A 16569-nucleotide genomic window follows, 5' to 3' on the forward strand; every position below is an offset into this window, starting at 1 on the left:
GGCCCTGATCCAGACCCTTGCAACCCGACCTGAAGCCAGTGGGACCCAACCTGCTCTGGCTCGGGCCAGGTCTTCTCCGATCCCCTCCTCCGGCCTATGGGGTCGGCACAGTGTCAGCTGTGTGCCCTGTTCCTGCCCGCGGCCGGCACCTTGCTTTGCTGTGTGCACTGCGGAGGGAGGGTGCCAACAAGCTGCAGGGCCTCTCGCTCCGCAGCGCGGGCGGGACACAGCAAGGTGGTGGTGACTGGCAGGAATGGGGCACACAGTCGCCACCGCGCCGACCCAGCTGGCAGGAGGCGGCCGAAGGAGGATTGTGGGCACGGGGCAGCAGGAAGCCCCCCCGCCGGGGGCTGACCCCCAAACCTGAGGCAACGGCACTGACTCGGGTTTGGGGGGAGCTGCTGCCCTTCGGTGCATGGTGCTGAGCCAGCGTGGGGAGCGGTCAGCTCGCTGGGTTGGGGAACAGGCTGTGGGAAGATGAAAGGGGTGGGGGGGGAATTACCCCGGTGGCTCCATGGAGGAAACAAAGTCAAGAAAATGGAGTCCAGGCCAGTGGTTAGACCCTGGCAGCTGGCCCCGGACCGGAACACGACAGGACCTGACTACAAGTGTCGGGTTTGGGTCAGGTATGAAAACAACATGACACACGGATCCAGTTTGGACTGGCCGTGATCTGGAGGGGTTTGGGTCGGGCTTTAAAAATAGGCCCGAGCAAACTTCTAATCCTGTACTGGCTTCCAGTGATTTCAGTGGCGCTGCTCGCCTGGATGAAGTGAAGCATGTGAGTGTTTGCAGGAGCCGGGCCTTAGCCACTTGCGTTCCCCAGCTCCAGGGAAAAGAGACTTTAGATTGTCCGGAAATGTTCATTTCTAGCAAATCCGGTTTCGGACCCTCCCTTTAAAGGGTACAAACGGTGGGCCAGCTGCCCTCTGTTGGGCCAAGACACCTCCCTGCGGAAGTGGGCTGGCAGCACTGCCATGACAATCAGTAGATTTCTCTGTGTGGAAATCCTCAAGCCCGCTGTCGTCAAGGGATCAGGGCAGGGTTAGCTGCTTGCCAGGGGACGAGTTGTGCGAGGCCTCGGGAGCGATGAGGAATCGTGAATGATGGAGGGACTCCGGGGGCCTTCAATAGAAAGCAAAGCGCCAGCATGGCGCACAGGGGAGGGTGACGAGGTGAAACGTGCAGATTGAGTGATGTGTGGAAAGCCCCCCTAGGGCTGTGTGTTTCCTGCTGCCAGAGTGCGACGTCTGCCCTCAGACTCGGAGGGGAGTGATTGCCAGTTCGAGGTATTGCAGGTAACCACCTTTACTTCCAGCAGCTCTTCTGTCTTGTGGCTGGGTCACAGAAGGGACCGTGTGAGCACTTTTCAGCCCTCGACAAGACACTTAAGCACATGCCTCAGTTAGAGCACGTGGGTGGTCTGGTTGTCCTCAGTGGGCATCGTACTGGGTCACAGACCTGGCCCAAAGCAACACCCGCTGCTGTGGCATATCAGTTGGGGTAGGCAATGATGCTGAGCAGGAAAGACACGAACGCAGGAAGAAAAGAGGAAGAAATTAAAAGGGGGCGAGAAAACAGCATAGAAAATGGTGCAGAGAGTTAAAAATCCAGACTTCTGTTTCCAGGAGACGATTAGCTATGTCTGTCTTCCCCTAATGTCGGCCCCGGTCCTGCAAACCGTTAGTCGTGCCCGCCAGATTGCTCGTGCACTCACGTGTGAATGGGCGTGCAGAGTCCAGCCCTTAGACGTCAAGGAACGTCTAAGCTTTAGCAGTTTTAAGGTCTGTCAAAATAGCGCCTCGATTAAGATAAGTAGTCTGGATCTTGTGCGCTAGCAGGGGCTGGGATGGTTACCTTGTTTGCAGGGTTTTTAAGAGTTGTTTTGTTGTTGGATTTAAAAACAAAACCCTGGAGACATTCCTGCTTAGGGCTGGTTTAGTAAACGCTTCTTTAAAACCATCCTTTAGACCGATGTTTGGTGTTCACTTACCTCTGAAGAACTTGGCCACTGCGGGAGGTAGGATATAGAGCTAGACGGAGGGTTAGATAGTGGGGTGGATTAGAGCGATGATGTGTAATAATAATACAGTGCGCTCACAGACACACACGTTTCATCCAGGGATCTAAAGTCCCTGTTCAGAGGTGAGTGCTAATATTCCTGTTACAGAGCATCTGTGTAATATTTTTCACCCCTAGATTACAAAGTGCTATACTCGAGCAGGAAAGTTATGAGCATCCTCCTTATCTAATAGCTGGTGAAACAGATGCATAGAGAGTTTAGATGACTTGCCCAAGAGCGAACAGCAAGTCAGTGGCAGAGGTGGAAGGGGAATCCAGGTCTCCTGACTTCTAGTCCTGGGCTCTATTTACTGAGCCATGCTGCCCCCTTGTAACAGGAAGTAACATTCCCATTTTGTGAGTGAGGAAACCGAGGCACAAGGACTGAGCGCCTCCGCTCCCCCTGATTTAGCTGTCGTTGTGGGTGCTCAGCCTTGGAATGATCTGCCCACAGTGCCCCTCTGAGTCAGTAGCAGTCACAGGAAGCCAAAACTCTCATTGCCGGTGCTCTCATCACCGCAGTCCGTCAGCACTAACAGTCGTTACCATGGTGAGGTTAAAGCGTTATCCCTGTTTTACAAAGGAGGCACTGAGAGATGAAGTGACCTGCTCAGGGTCGCACAGGATATGTCTGCACTGCACACTCTGACTCACTTGGAGCCCAGCCCCGCTCCCCCCTCCCGCCCCCCGCACATACATCAATCTGACTCGGCTCAGCCAGCACTCAGGACCAGGGTCCTGGGACGCTGCTGGGCGGGTGGGTCAGAGCCCAAGTACTGCTGTGACTGGTCCACTCCCTGTCATTTCGCAGTGTGGACCCAGCTCAAGCCCCAGACCTGAATCAGAAGGTCTGCCTAGTATGGGCTTGGAAACACCCAGTCCACCATCCTGGGTCCCACAGATCTGGGTTTAAATGGAGTGTGACATACTCCCAGGGCATCTGTTGTCATGCCAGGACCTGAACCCAAATTTCATGCTGGTCAGTCCAATGCAGCAAACCAGGGGTTCGAAAACTTTTTTTGCTGGGCCCCTCTTTGAAAATACTTCAGGCTGTGACGACCCCTGTGATAGCAAATTACTCACAGGGGCATACTCATGGTATTTCCACCCTTCCTTCTGCGCTGCTGCTGGCTACCTTCAGAGCTGGGCAGCTGGAGAGCGGCGGCTGCTGGCTGGGAGCCCAGCTCTGCAGGCAGAGTCACCGCCAGCAGCATCCATCTCTGCCTCCCCATAGTGATTGTAATACCTATATTTCTCCCTCTCGTCCCGGTAATTTTTTTTGTGATCTCACAACACCCCTCCTCCCCCACAGTAGCCTTACAACCCGCTTTTGGGTCAGGACTCCCAGTTTGAGAAACGCTGGTCGAACTGCAAGATTATCCCTCCCTGCTAGCCAACCTTCTCTCCTGCTAGAGCCTACAGCCTGGATCTGCTATGCCAAGTCCTGCTGGATTCAGAGCGGTTCACTAGTTTAAACAGGTCTCTGTGGGGGCGGGAAAGGGGCTAATGTTTCTGGTAACAAGATTAACTTACGGTTTGCCCAGATCTTCTCTAGAGTCTCTGCATGGGTGTCTGTACGGGTTTAGGTGTGAAAAGCCTGATTTCAAGCTGCCAGCAGACCGCATGGCAGAGGACGGAATAATTCCCTATCTAGAAATGTTCTCCAATTTCTAGCGTTTAAAAAAACCCAACAACACTGTTTCTTCGGATCACAGAGAAGAGATTGTCTTGGTTCCCTGCCCCTGGAGCTTCTGGGAATTGTGGCGACGACCAATAATGTATTCCGGCTTCTGACATTTATCGTCTGCTTTTCATGCCCTGAAAGCACTTCCTATTAAGGTTCACAATCTCCCCCGAACATTTGTGAGGCTCGCTCTGCCTTTAAATCGCTGTTGTGAGTAGAGGCTGTGCTGGAAATGGCCTTCTGCGGCGATGTGTAATTATTTTCTCAGACCTCTGACCTGAGGAGAGATTGCCGGGTGCTTTTAATACAGGTAACCAAAGGGGGAATCAAAATGTTTTGCTGTATCTTATTGGTGGGTCGGTTCAGAGGGAAGTCAGACAGTTCTCTGGAAACACCTCATTATTGGAAGCGGACTGGGAATCGGGAGATCTGGGCTGAGTTCTGAAGACTTTCTGTGGTATCATGGGCAAGTCACTTAGTTGCTCTGTGCCTCAGTTTCCACATTTGCAAAATGGGAACAACCACCCTTCTTTTCTCTCACCCTCTGTCTATTTTGCTTGTACGTTCTTTGGGGTCTTTTACAACGTGTGTGTGTGTGTGTCTACAGCGTCTAGCACAATGGTGCCCCCGTCTTGGCTGGCACTTTTTGGTAGTACTGCAATAAGAGTAATTGAGAAAAAGAACTGAAGACAGTCAAAGGCAGATAAAGGCTTCTGCAAGTAATGACCCGCTTTGCTGGATGTTTAGATCAGCGAAGTGCCCTTGGTACTAAATCTGCCCCTTTTAAATGCTCAGAGCCTAATTTCAGACATTACAATGTCAGCCCTGCATGATGTGGCTCGAATTTCCCATAAATGTATCCACTGGTATAACACATGCTATAAGTCACACTCGGGTCTCAAGTGGGCATAACAGTGAGGTGTTGGTTAATGAAGTTATTGGTAACACTCAGATTTAGTACCAGCGTTGAGGGTTTATAAAAACATTGGCAGAGAAGATTGTACGTGAGGAGTTGGGCCTCCAGGGCTCTGTTCCCAGCTTTGTTATGTGTCGTGTGAGCTTGAGGTAGCCACTTAGCCGCTCTGTGCCTCACTTTCCTTTTCTATAAAATGGGGATAACAACACTGCCAGACAGAGACAACCCGGGCCTGCCGATAGTGGGGGGCCAGAGTGAGAGCAGCCGGCTTCAGCAGTGTTACTGAGCGTGCTTGTTTTCCACCTTCCCCCTATGTCTGCCGACACAGGCTCTGTCCCAGTGTAATCTACGGATGGAAAAGCGCTGTCGAAGAGCTAGGTATTTTTAATTCTTATTTGCAGTGTTCCCTCTAATTTTTTCCACCCATGTGCGGAATGAATTTTGTTATGTGCCCCAAGATGGAGGTGATGTGTGACACATCACCTTCGTATCGGTGCACATAACAAAATTCATGTGCTGGGGGAGGGGGCTCAGGGCTGGGGGGTGGGGGGATGAGGGCTCTGGGATGAGGCTGGGGATGAGGGGTTTGGGGTGCGGGAGGGGGCTCTGGGTGGGGCTAAGGATGAGGGGTTTGGGGTGTGGGAGGGGGCTCAGGGCTGGGGCAGAGGGTTGGGGTGCAGGGGGATGAGGACTCTGGGGTGTGGGAGGGGGCTCAGGGCTGGGGCAGAGGGTTGGGGTGCAGGGGGATGAGGCCTCTGGGGTGGGGCCAAGGATGAGGGGTTTGGGGTGCGGGAGGGGGCTCAGGGCTGGGGCAGAGGGTTGGGGGGTGGGGCCAAGGATGAGGGGTTTGGGGTGCGGGAGGGGGCTCAGGGCTGGGGCAGAGGGTTGGGGTGCAGGGGGATGAGGACTCTGGGGTGGGGCCAAGGATGAGGGGTTTGGGATGCGGGAGGGTGCTCAACGCTGGGGCAGAAGGTTGGGGGATGGGCTCTGGGGTGGGGCCAGGGATGAGGGGTTTGGGGTGCAGGCTGCGGTGGGGAGAGAGGACTCCCCCCAGCCCTCTCTCACCACAGCAGCTCAGGCTGGGCTGGGCCAAGAGAGGGGCTCCTCTCCCCCGGCCGCAGCAGGTCCGTGCTGGGGCCAGGCCGATGGAGGGGCGCCTCTCCCTGCCGCAGCCCTGAGCCCCTGTGCGCGGTTTAAAAGGCAGCTGCACGGCCGCGCAGCTTAGAGGGAACTTAGGTAGGGGGTGACTTAAAAAAATGAAGCAGATAAATTGGAAAAGCCTCTACCAGGGGCACAGTTCTGCTGGTATAAGGGTGCCTTGTGCTGGTATAGCTCCTAATACAGTGGTACGCTGGTAGAAGGCCCCTCTAAGTTCTGTCTATACCGGGAGCGTTTTACTGGTATAGTAATTCCATTCTATTCTACCGGCCAAGCAAAGCGAGTGCAGAGGCAGCCTAGGCCTGTAAAGCCGGGCTTTTCCCCAGGATAGTAAAACCACCTTCCCTGAGTGACGCAAGCGCTCCTGGTGAAAGCCCGCTACGTCCTGTACAATGACATCCTTACCTGGGACTTCTGCCAGCGCGGATGTGTTGCTCGGGCCTCAGAGCTTGACCGACAGAAGGCTGCGGGGGGGGGGGGGGGGGGGGCGTGGCCGTATGCTGCTGTAACGCCCCCCCGTTCCCTACACCGCTCTTGGGTATGGATGAGCCTTGGCACCGAAAGCTCGTTAGGGTGGAGGTGAATGCTTTTCAGGGCTTGGCGCTGTCCACGGATTGGGACCTCTGCGTGCGACAGCCGTTCAAATAATAAAATCACTGCGGTAGCTGTTCCCCTCTCCCACTAGAGTATCTGGAGTCTGTCTCTCTCTCTCTTTTTAAACTCTATTCTTCCCCCTTTTTTCTTGTCCCCACTGAGGTGTGTTTACGCAGTGACACTTGCTCTGATGAGTCCTCTATTCCTCTAAAGCCCATCTCTTCCCTACAGTATTGAACATAATAGAAGGTGACTTGATTTCTCCATCTTCCCTGGCTTTTGCTCATCTCCTGCTAAAACCATGACTGCCTCTGTGGCTATCGCTTTCAGAGCGGGGAGACTGAAGAATGCAGGTCAATACATTTTATGACCTGATCTATCATTGTAAAGCTAACCAGGGGTTGAAATGAAAACCTTCGCTACCCTGTTTCCTATGCACGGGGTTGCTGGGAAACCAAAATGTAGCAATCTCCTTTATATTCAGCATCTAATACTAGTTGTTTTTGGCTGTTACATCTCCTGGGGGAATCTTCAGAGCAGCAGTGCTGGCCTCTGGGGACCTTTTGCAAGGGAGTTTGTATTGTTTTGAGCGGTCATGCAAAAGTATGCCACTATCATCATCCCGAAAGTCAGTTGCACTTACAAAGCCCTTTTCATCTTCACAGCAACATCTGATCAAATACAATCAGCTGTGTTCTTTGGTTTTCCATTGCCTTTGAAACTCTCTCCCCTTTTGAAGGAAAGGCAATGGCAGAAAATTGGGGATATAAAAGATTCACTTAAAGATCCAGAGAGTTACTCCTCTTTCTGCTGACCGTAGAATCCTCACTGGCACAGCCTGGGTCCTGGTTGCCCTGGAGGGGCTTGTCCACAAAAGAAGATAAAAGCCTACTATAGCTGACAGTATAACAATGCCTGCGGATAGATGGGGGTGGTGACTCTTTCTGTAGCGCCTAAGAGCCCTCATCATGGAGCAGGTCCCTGTTGTGCTCTGTGCCATATGAACACAGAACAAAATGACAGTCACTGCTCCAAAGAGCTTACAATCTGAATTTTCTTCAGGGCTTTAACCCAGGATCCCCTGCCTCCGTTGCTTTAGCTAAAGGACTGGGTCCATTTGCTTGAAGACAGCAACAGAGTCTGAAACCACTTTATGTGGACCAGCCACTACAGGGGGACCACCCTGGAATGGAGCGGGGTTGCACCAGCTGACGGAGTTCCTCCTGTAATACAATCAGCAGTGGCTCATGCTTTTAGCTCTGGGGGCTCTGAGGTCCAACGCTGCTGCCAGCTCGAGCTTGGGGTTATTCTGTAAACCCCAGGTTAAATATTCCTCTGGAACTTTTTTCTGCCTTGGGTGATATAACTTCTAGATTATAAGAGCCCTGGTCTGTGATTGATCCCTCGGAGCAGGTACTGCTGGACTACAAATAATGACAGAATGCGGATTACTGAACACATGGCTTCAAAAACGTTTGAGAAGAGTCAGCTGGGCAAATCCAGGCTTATCTACCGGCGTTTACATGTCAGGGTAATTCATGCAGGGGGCTGCCCCCATGAGAACTTTTAAGGAAATAGATCAAGAGTCCTTTCTTACTTGCGTTAATCCCCGATTGGTTTTCGGGACTTAGTATCTTTAATGTATGATCTTTAATGTATTTATCCTCCCAGACCTCCAGTGGGGTTGAGCAGTGCTGTTATCCCCATTGCAGAAGGGGAAGTGAGGCCCAGAGAAATGGTGTGATTTGCCCAAGGTGTCACAGCAAGACTGGGGCAGAGCAGGGAATTGACCCTGTGTGTCGCTCCATATTTGTGGTCCCGAATCAGCAGGCTGACTTTCAGAGGTGCTAAGCACTGGCAGGTCTCCTTCACAGCAGCGACACTTGTCGGTACTTGGCTCCTCTGTCGGTCAGACCTGTTTTTGAGGGGCTTAAGTATGGATTTAGAGAACATTGTTCACCCACAGAGCTCAAACTGTTTCACCAAAGGAAGGTCAGTATCATTATCCTCATTTTACAGATGGGGAAACTGAGGCAGAGTAGTGAGATCCTTCACCCAAGGTCAGTGGCAAAGCTGGAATAGAACTCTGGTCTCCTGACTCCTCACCCAGGGCCATCTCAACTGGAACATTGGCTCATTGTTAGCTGGCCTTTGACTTCAGATGGAAATTGAATAGACAAAGCATCCTTGCTAGCCTGGCCTTTTCATTTCCACCTAGCTTGGTCCTGCTTAGTCACGTTTATCCAGATGGTCTCAATCTGGCACTTCACAAAGGGGAAAGGTTAGGGATATGTGTTATTGTTTTCCTGCCAAGGCAAGCACAAATCAAGCTTGTAAGTCAACAGTGGTGTAAATACAACTCAGGGGAGGCTAAACCTCTTCAAGTGCTGCGTTAAAGAGTCCACTCTCAGAGCTGGGGGCCTTCTCTCGCGACGGCTTCCCCTTCTGACTACGTCTCAATCCTCCGCAATCCACTCCTTCCCACGCTGCTTCTGACTCGTCCAAAGCCCCCCCCTCTGAAACGGTGGGACAGTGATCACAAACGATCCTATGGGTCTTTCCCTTCTTGCCAAGCCCCAATGTTCAATACATCACAAGGCTGGCATACAAATCATGAGAAAGAAATAAATAGTTCTTTGTGTGTTCTGTCACCTGAGTCCTTAGGGTGCCCACATTTGCGTTTCCAGGCTTTCTCTGCAATTGTGAGGGCTAGAAAATTAGTTTTAATAAATAAAATAACCCCGAGTGAGAGTCTCACATAATCACATGACTCCAGCAGCTGGGGCTTTTAGGTGGGAAAAACAACAGATATTGCAAGACAAACATGAGAATGGACAACACTGTTTCAGACCATTACGGGGAGAGGGAAGGTTGGGAGAGGGACGCTTGCGTGACAGGCTGTTTGCTGAATGGCCCTTTCAAATGCTCTCACTCTATGGGCAGCCCTTCCTGTAGGGGACAGAGGATGTTCTTTGCCTCCACGGGCAAAGTCATTGCCACCCACCTGCTGCCCCAAATGCTAAGCGCTCGAAATGGGAATCATTAAGAAAGGGATAGATAATGAGACAGAAAATATCATATTGCCTCTATAGAAATGCATGGTAGGCCCACATCTTGGATACTGCGTGCAGATGTGGTCGCCCCATCTCAAAAAAGAGATATTGGAATTGGAAAAGGTTCAGCAAAAGGGCAACAAAAATTATTAGGGGTATGGAACGGCTGCCATGTGAGGAGAGAGTAATAAGACTGGGATTTTCAGCTTGGAAAAGAGACGACTAAGGGGGGATATGATAGAGGTCTATAAAATCATGACTGGTGTGGAGAAAGTAAATAAAGAAGTGTTATTTACTCCTTCTCATAACACAAAAGCTAAGGGTCACCAAATGAAATTAATAGGTAGCAGGTTTTAAACAAACAAAAGGAAGTATTTTTTCACACAACACACAGTCAACCTGTGGAACTCCTTGCCAGAGGATGTTGTGAAGGCCAAGACTATAACAGGGTTTAAAAAAGAACTAGATCAGTTCATGGAGGACAGGTCCATCAGTGGCTATTAGCCAGGATGGACAAGGATGGTGTCCCTGGCCTCTGTTTGCCAGAAGCTGGGAATGAGCGACAGGGGATGGATCACTTGATGATCTCCTGTTCTGTTCATTCCCTCTGGGGCACCTGGCATTGGCCACTGTTGGAAGACAGGACACTGGGCTAGATGGACCTTTGGTCTGACGCAGTCTGGCCGTTCTTATGAAATGCCGCTGATTGGGCTGGCGACTAATCGCTCGTCTGCTTTCATCATCAGCCCAGTGTGATGGTTTTATTTCCTGTTCCATGCCAGTGCGGACCTGAAAAGGCCTAAATCGGTATCAAAGTTAGGGTGACTGGCCTATAATTCCCCGGCTCCTCTTAGTACCTGTCTTGAAAAGGGGGGACAGTATTTGTCCGTCTCCCGTCTTCTGGGACCAATATTTCCCCTGTAAAGCTAAGACGGAGAAGGGTAATACATGAAGAATACATGAAGCTTTGACAAATCAGTAGTTGTGCTGAGCGTATCGGCGGGGGAAGAAGGGGAGCATATGCTCCTCTCTTTTTAGTAGCAGCCCTAGATTCCAACACGCTGGGTAGGAAAATTATTTGTGGGTTCAACACGATACTGCGCCAGTGTGTGGATGGGGAAGGGGGTGATAGGTGGTTAAGTCTTCTACCACAGCGGGCCCACCTTTTTGTGATAAAATCTGTATTGGCTTTATTTGGGGAATGCGTCTTAGCTTGTTCATCACGATTCAGAAATGAGCAAAACCAGCAGTTACTGGGGATTTGCCTCTAGAGCAGGCCCAACTGATGCTGTGGCTCCGAACCCGCGCCCCGCGTCATTAGGGAGGATTGCGTTCACGCGTGATAAATGAGCGTCATGAGGCAGATGCACTTCAGCCGGCAGCGGTAGGTCGAGGAAGCCCTGGTGGGTTAGATAGGGAAGCAGATGGAACGATAGGTAATTGCAGCATCTCTTAGGAGAACCTACTTTTGTGGCACATGGTCAGTTTTCTCCCTCACCCCCTGTTTTCAGGGGGTCTGAATTTACATTGCTGAATTCCCTCTGGAGCGGAACAGCTGGGCTCTTGGGCTGGAAAGGAATTGAGTTTTCAACCATTTTTTAAGCTAGCGGTGAGCAGCATGCTTCTGTATGCATTAGTATTTGTATTACAGCAGTGTCTAGAGACCCCGACAGCGCCCTAGTGTTCTAGGCACTGTACACACACATTAAAAGCCAGCCCCTGTTCAATCAAAATAAATATTGATAATACATATCCCTTTTATGCTAATGTCAAAACAGTGCTCCAACCTCCTCTGGGCTGGTGGCATTATTCTCATTTTGCACAGGGCTACATGGCTGGTCAGAGAAGTTAAATGATGTGCCCAAGGGCACACAGCATATCCTGTGGCAGAGCCAGGAACCAGCCTAGGATTCCTAATCTTGAGCACAATGCTTCACCTTACTGCATGCTGTTGTCTCCAGCTTTCGCTTTCCCCTTTCCTTTGAATTGGCGTTGGTGCCTCGACTGGTTTGTGTTGGTTTACCACGGGGGCGGGCGGGGGGGGGAGCTGCTGACGGATACATTACTGCACCATAAAGGAAGCTGGAGAGTGGGCCCCTGGGAGGATGGCACTAGGTTCCCGTTCCCTTACGCAGCCTGTGCGATGAGTGGCTGCAGAGCAGAATCTGCTGTACGTGCATGAAGGATGAAGCACAGAGTCAGAGCTCCGGACTAGCAATATATCAATGAGTCAATCAGTTTTGACTGTCTCTTGTTGTGCTGTTTGCCTTTCCCACCCCCTTGTTTTTAACCAACACGTCCGGTGGTGGCTGGGTGGGAAGGGAAGGGACGTGCTGCAAGACAGCCCAGTAAATCTATCCCGCCATGTGCTGCAATGTGGCTCTTTGTCATATGGGGAGCCCATGTGCTCTTGAATGGCCTGGTGCCTTCTGTATACTTCGAGTTGCTCCTTTGTCCGATAGCAATGACGTTATGTTGGCCCAGGTTGCTGGTGTCCCTAGGGGGTGAGTGGACGGTCTCCGAGGAAAAGCACAGAATTTGTACGCGCGTCCTCCCCGAGTGAACTCCTGGCTTTCCATGTCCCAGTTCATGCTTAGCACTCGCACGGCATGCTTCATCCCCCAAACTCTTTCCAAACGTGACCTCCCCGAGAGGTGCTGAAAGTAGGGGGGCTGCCACACCCCCTGGCTTGAAGTGGTTTCCATCATATACAGCATTTACCGTTTGGTTCTGGCTTTCAGCACCCCCACTCATATAAATTGTGCCATCGCCCCTGATCACACCCCCTGCTAGCCAAGTGACCGTTATCCCCTTGGCACGGGGAGGGATGCTGAGGGAGAGGTGTTCAGGGATTTACCCAGACTGCCTTTGTGACCTTGGCTCACCCCTTTCTTTGCTAAACCAGGCCACTACTTCATAGAAGCGTATCCCTTCAATGAGCACTGTTAGAATCTCTGAACTTTCTCCTTCTCCTTCGCTATCACCATCTGTGCCCTTTATTTTGGATCCCAGAACTGTTTGGCTACAGGCATCTCCTGCCTATTGAACGGCATGTCCATTGGTTAAGGCACCAGCGTGGGACTCCAGAGACCGGGGTTCAAATCTCTGCTCTGCTACAGACTGTGTGTGTGACCTTGGTCAAGTCACTAAGCCTCTCTCTGCTTCAAATCCCCCCCCCGCCCCCGTACAATGGGGAGAATAGCACTTCTTGCCTCACAGGGATGTTGTGAGGTTAAATACATTAAAGATTTTGAGGCACTCTGATGTGATAGTGATAAGGGGCAGAGAGAGAATGACACAGGCATGCATCATTTTGAAGAGAGAGAAAATGCCTAGCCTCCCAAAGTGTAAAGAATCCATGGAAGTTAGGAACCTCAATACATTTGAGGGTCTAGGCCTAAATTGCTTGCAAATGACAGTGAGATCTACTTCGTCCACCTGTCTGGATAGATATTCATTCTGAGTTAACCAGCTCTGATCCTATTGGATTTGAGATTATTTTTGTCTTCGTGCTGAGCACATGGTTGGCACTATAAACCCAGAGAAATGTCCTTGCTCCAAAGAGACCACACTCTCCAAAATGCTTGTTGGATTAAGGAAAGTGCTACTTAGTTTGTCCGTCCTCTGGGGCTGGGGCCATCTTTTTTTGGTCTGTAGTTGTCGTGTGCCATACATAATGGGGTATGGGTCCATGGCTGGGACTCCTTGGCACTACTGCACTACAACTAACAATTATGATAAATCTATAGACTCTAATCTTCTCCGTTATATGCTACATCACCTCTGCGTCTTATAAGCCTGGCCCTCAGGAACCTCCCAATTCCTAGCTGACCTGCATTTCTCTTCCTGCTTTCAAACCTTTCCCGCAACCCCCTACCCCGCCCCCCCCAAAAAAAAAAAAAAAATTGTTCACGTACCCCTACCCCAGTGCAGGCAAAATGTATCTTTCCTGGTGGAACCCGGCTCCTCCAGGCAGAAGGTCAATTTAATCAGTTGTAAAATTCATCTAACATTCCGCCAAGAACAAGACCCACACCAAAGCTGAGTTTAATTTTTTGCTTGACCCAGGAGCGATCTTTTTCCCTCCAAAGCCGAGGTGCTGACCTTGAGCTGTATTAATGGCTGCCCCTCTCCTGCCATAGTTGACAGATTATTCCTCACTCACAGAGGGGAGGACCGGAGCATGTTGTGTTCTCTGTGTAGCTTATTTGCTGGAAAGTTTTGCAGCGCTGGAAAGAAACGTCTGCTATAGAAGCCACAATGCCTCCACGCTCTCTATACAGGCTTCCCATAGCCTGTTTGTTGATGGTATTGTGGTAGCATTTAGGAGCCCCAGTCATGGACCACAAGACCCCCTTGTGCTAGGCGCTGTACAAATTCATAACAAAGAGACAGTCCTTGCCCCATTCCGGGAAAGGGAGGAGGCTTGGCTGACCTGGAGTTCCAGGAATACATGGGCACCTATGGGATTGTGTATGGCTTACAGATATGGTGAGAAACGGAGGGGACAGGATCACACAAGTAGCAAGAGCCGAGTTTTGAGGACTCCGAAAGCAAAGAGGAGTGTGAGCTGGCTGCCAGGATGCTGAGCAGAACAGCACCTTTTCCTTGGGTCTAAAAATCCAAGCTTTCGATCCCTGGTGACATCGGGTTTTCCTGACCTGAAATCCTCCTCCTCTTTTATGACTGGCATTTAAGCGAGCTAACATATGTTCCAGCAGATGTGAAGGCCTATCATTAAACCATTTCATCCTTTTCCACCGCTGAGCAAATAATGGCAGATAAGTGGTTTTATGACTCTTTGACTACGTGGAAGGTGATTGCACATCCTAGGAGTGAAGTGAGATCTACTTAGGAGGAAATTATGGATTGCTGCCTGGCTTTTAAGGGGAGGAATTGTGCACATGGGGATAAAAGCATAAGTATGTGTAAAGTAGTAGAAATAGACAAATAAAAGGAGACCAGGGTATAATATTAACGGCACTGAGGGGAGGCAGTCTTGCCCATTTAACTCTCCCACAAGGCTGTTTACACTGAGAGAGGATGGTGCTGTGGTTAATGCATTAGACTGGGACTCGGGAGATCTGGGTTGAATTCTGTGGCAGACTCCCTGCATGGGCTCGAGCCAATCACTGAACCATGTGGAGCCTCAGTTTCTCTTCTCTAAAACCGGAGATGCTACTTTCTTCCACTATTCATCATCTCGGCTTAGACTGGAAGGTCTTTGGGGCAGGGACTGTCAGCTACTCGGTGTTTCTACAGCACCTAGCCCAATGGGGCCCTGGTCTCGGTGCCAGTAATAAGAATACACCAAAACTTTCCGTGAACAAGTTTTCCATGCCAAATGTTTACCTTTGTCAGTATATAGTAATACTTAGACTCATAGACATTAAGGTCAGAAGGGACCATTATGATCATCTGGTCTGACCTTAGCTCTCATATAGGGCTTTTCATGCACAGACCTCAAAGGAGGGACCCCTCTGCAGAGGGGGAAACTGAGGCACAAGGAGGGACTTTCCCAAGCTCACCCAGCAGGCCAATGGGAATAGAACCCAGGTCTCCTTAGTCCCAGTCTAGTGCTCTATCCACTAGGCCTCGCTGCCTCCCTTGCATGTATAAACATAAAATCGTATGTATGAATGTAGCCATGAACAAATGTTACCCTGCTTTATCACTTTATTTCAAACTCCCTGCATTTAGAACGAAATCTTCTCCCAAGTCTGTTTCTAGCAGATCTCAGGGGAAAGAATTTCAAAGCAGCATGTGTGGGTGTGTGCTGTGGAGCATCTGGGTTTTTGTTTTTGTTTTCTGAATCTGTGGGAGCTGCACAGTGAAAACCCTGCATGCCTCCCTTGAAAATAGACTTGCTTCTGTCGATTCAACCCGCCTGCAAAGAGATCCGGTGTCGGGAAGCATTTGTCTGAGCGGTTGCCACGAAATGTCACTACCTTGCACCCTCACCGTAAGCCATTTGCAATCAGCCTGATCTTGGGCTTTTCTCTCTGCCTAAAAAGAACACGGCTTCTACTCTGAAATCTCTCTGTCTAATTCGCTTGAAAGGTCACTGGAAACCTCTCTGAGGACGCTTGTCTCATTATAGCACTGGGAGAGTCTGTGGGTTTGAAAAACAGCAGAATGCACCCAGTGGAGAGAGACAGGGGATAGAATGATCTTATTTAATGGACTGAAGTAGCTATGCACAGGAAGGCAAGTGCATGTGTCATTGCAAAGGCTTTGTGCTGTACATTGAAACTTGCACTAAGGTCTTTACCTGCCGATGGTCCCACTGGACACTTTAAAGTGTGTTTCTTCTCTTCAGCGAGGATTAGTACAAACAGAATCATGAGTCCCGTGTTTGTCTCTCAGTGGCTTTCCTACAGAATGTGATTATTTAAAAATAAATAACGTCTCTTCTAACTTAGCAGCCCTGCAAACTCAACCTGGGATCTGAGAGTCAAGCTGGGTCCTTTCCTTCTCGTTCCTCGTCTGATATAATAAAAGCTCCAGAGGCCAAACACTGCTCTCAGTTGCACCTCTGCAACCTCGTTGCCTGCAGACGGCGCTTTCGGGGGTTTGCACAGGTGTCGGTGCCCGGAGCATAGCGCCCGCAAGAGGGAGTGGAATCCAGCTCACTCGCTGAGCTGCGTTGGCTGTGTTTCGCTCCTGCAGCAGCTAACCTTTGTTCCTGTCACTCACGTGAGCAGATGTGACTCTGAATCTGAGGCGAAGGGCTGGTCCGTACCGCAGCCGGAGGTGTGACCAGAGCACGGGCAGACGCACCCACGCTGGATTTGATCCAGCTCGTTCCAGTAACAATGAAGCTGGGGCAGCCCTGCCCGGGACCCTGGGTATGGACTCAAGCGAGCAGCGAGCCCGTGCTGCTGTGGCCTTGGAGCTAGCTGGATCGAAGCTGGCTCGGGCATGGCACGGTCACGCTTCTGAGTACAGTGGAGACACGGCCCCTCGGCGAGTTGTCAAGCGGTGGCCAAGCAGGGAGCTTAACCTGGGTTCCCAGCTCCACGGCTAGTCCTAACCACTGGGCCATCCTCCTTCTGTATTCTGCTCAGGAGCAGTCTCACCCTGTCAGCACAAGAGATCAGTGT

At 50.8% G+C, this 16569-nt stretch overlaps 1 protein-coding gene across 8 annotated transcripts in view; it reads left to right on the forward strand.

The window, feature by feature from the left end:
• The window catches only part of SGSM2 (small G protein signaling modulator 2), a 145499-nt gene that overhangs the window by 13845 nt on the left and 115085 nt on the right, over positions 1 to 16569 (forward strand). Inside the window, exon 1 of one of the 8 annotated variants that reach the window (XM_043530912.1) lies at positions 5122 to 5125. The exons of the other annotated variants lie outside the window; for them this stretch is intronic. The gene's annotated coding sequence lies outside the window, so the exon portion shown is untranslated. Of the gene's footprint in view, positions 1 to 5121; positions 5126 to 16569 lie in introns of those variants that run through there. 8 annotated transcript variants of the gene reach the window in all.

This window comes from Chelonia mydas, chromosome 17, assembly GCF_015237465.2.
Source record: "Chelonia mydas isolate rCheMyd1 chromosome 17, rCheMyd1.pri.v2, whole genome shotgun sequence".
Lineage (NCBI taxonomy): Eukaryota > Metazoa > Chordata > Testudines > Cheloniidae > Chelonia > Chelonia mydas.